The sequence below is a fragment of the Limulus polyphemus genome, unplaced genomic scaffold, assembly GCF_000517525.1.
Source record: "Limulus polyphemus unplaced genomic scaffold, Limulus_polyphemus-2.1.2 Scaffold10071, whole genome shotgun sequence".
Lineage (NCBI taxonomy): Eukaryota > Metazoa > Arthropoda > Merostomata > Xiphosura > Limulidae > Limulus > Limulus polyphemus.
In genome coordinates this window covers 162-3,038 of record NW_013675681.1, presented here as the reverse complement: position 1 = coordinate 3,038, position 2,877 = coordinate 162, and positions in this window count along the sequence as shown.

Here is a 2,877-nt window from a genome sequence, read left to right as displayed (position 1 = left end):
TTAGTAGTAGAAGCTTGGGTAAATACAATATAATTTGTCATCGTATTTGGATAAACTGTGATACTACTAAACCAGGAAAAACATTTAGTAGTAGAAGCTTGGGTAAATACAATATAATTTGTCATCGTATTTGGATAAACTGTGATACTACTAAACCAGGAAAAACATTTAATAGTAGAAGCTTGGGTAAATACAATATAATTTGTCATCGTATTTGGATAAACTGTGATACTACTAAACCAAGAAAAACATTTAATAGTTGAAGCTTTGGTAAATAAAGTACGATTTGTCATCGTATTTGGATAAACTGTGATAATACTAAACCAGGAAAAACATTAAATAGTAGAAGTTTGGGTAAATAAATAATTTGTCATCGTATTTGGATAAACTGTGATAATACTAAACCAGGAAAAACATTTAATAGTAGAAGCTTGGGTAAATACAATATAATTTGTCATCGTATTTGGATAAACTGTGATAATACTAAACCAAGGAAAAACATTTAATAGTAGAAGCTTTGGGTAAATACAATATGATTTGTCATCGTATTTGGATAAACTGTGATAATACTAAACAAGGAAAAACATTTAATAGTAGAAGCTTGGGTAAATACAATATAATTTGTCGTCGTATTTGGATAAACTGTGATAATACTAAACCAGGAAAAACATTTAATAGTAGAAGTGAGAATAATTTCTTAATATTAAAAAAACAAAACAGTAGAGGATAAACTGTGATAAATCAAAACAACAACACAAGTATGGCTGTTATAGGGTAAGCCTTATTTTTCCAATAATTTTAAATGTAACTGGATGTTATGACTGAACAAGTCTAAGCCAAAAACAGTCCATAAGTTATTCAAACAAGGATTTATCCCTGAAAGACATTTGGTCTAGGATTTGTCAAAGGAAGGCATTTGGACAAGGATTGTCCTTGATATTACAATAAATGGTAAACCATGAAAACCCAGTTTGAAATATAATATAATAGAACAGGTAAAATGTGATGGATTCAAAATAAACCTTAATTGTGCAAAAAGCCCCGTTATAACTGCTAAATGATTAGCTTTGAGAGTCACAAACATGAAATTATGACCATATTGTATTAAATTCTTGAGAGAACGAAAAATAATTGTGACTGTGGTGGAATAAGTCTTGATATTGTGTAGATTAACAGCTTATGCCTTACCATTATAAAAATGTTAGATAATATACAGTTAGTTCAGAAATGTGTTTACTGACTGATGTGAAGTTTACAAAAGATTGAATAACTTTGTTGTTTAACAGTAATGTTATCGGTATAAGACTTTTGTATGGGATGTATGTTCAAAAATGTCTGTCATTAATAATGTCTGCTTATTACATGATTTAAGTCCTTGATTACATGGATCAAATTTATAATGATTCTTTTAGCAAGACTTTTGGTATATACTCTTTTTGAAGAACAATCAATAAAATTAAGGATTTTACTATATGTCCGCTAATGTACCCATTCAACATGTGGGGTCTCCGGAGGGTGGATTTTTTAATGGGGGGGTTAGATCCAAATGACAAGTTTTGGTTGAGATTACTCCTAAGGTGTAGGCATGAAATAAGATTTTCTACTTTATATATAGACATTATACTCTCTAGACTTTGACAATAAGTTTTGGTCCTCTTGCCGATTTAGATTGCTGAAAGGAGGTTAGTCACTTTTTAAATTGTACAAGAAAAGGTTACACATTAAATGATACTTCCCATATATATTGGGACTTGGAATAAAGTTTTAAATATATAGCTATGCACAAGTGGCACACAGATAATTAGTGTAGGTTTTGCTTGTGTATTCTGTCTTATGATGGCAATAATGATTTGGTAGAAAATAAACATATTCATTTTTAAACAAAATAGTTTTTCTAAAATGAGTTATTATATCATTACCGATTTGAATAAACTGAGTGTATTTGTGAGGTAGTTTGACAGTTTTATCATCGTTGTCACAATTCCCGTATATAAGAAAAGGACTGTCAACATTTACTGCTTAAAATAGTGTTAAGAGCAAGGGTTACCAACTGATCCAACAACACATTCTAATATTTATATATAAGAAAAGTATATTTGATTAAGTACATTCATTACAAAAAGTAGATTTTGATCTAAGTAGGTTACTTGCTCTTATCAGAAGTTAATAATGAAGTTATTAATAGCTTTGATAAAATAATTTAAATTGTTTTATATCTTTAACTTGTATGAAATATGAACACTATCTAAACACCATTACCGGTTTTCCAGGAAATGTTTAGTCTATTTCTCTATGTACTGTTGTAAGCATCTCATTTCTGATACGGTGTAGCCAAGGGCGAGAGCGTATGTGAAAAGTTGTTAGGGATATTTTACTTTAGAAATGGATAAATATATGTATATTTAAAACTGTACTTAAGTGTTTAAGTAAAATAAAGGTGACACCTGATGATTGACTGAAAATGATATGTTGTGCTTATCAATTTATAAAAACAGGTATTTAAAATTATGTTAAATAAATAGTAAGTTTTAGGAAATTCAGTGTTCACATTACGTGAAAAAAAAAGGCAAAGAATAAAAATTATTTTTCTGACAGAGATTAAACCAATAAACTTTTAGCTATTTAGCAGAGCTAGCCTGACAGAGATGAAACCAATGAACTTTTAGCTATTTAGTAGAGCTGGCCTGACAGAGATGAAACCAATGAACTTTTAGCTATTTAGTAGAGCTGGCTGACAGAGATGAAACCAATGAACTTTTAGCTATTTAGTAGAGCTGGCTGACAGAGATGAAACCAATGAACTTTTAGCTATTTATTAGAGCTGGCCTGACAGAGATGAAACCAATGAACTTTTAGCTATTTAGTCGAGCTAACCTT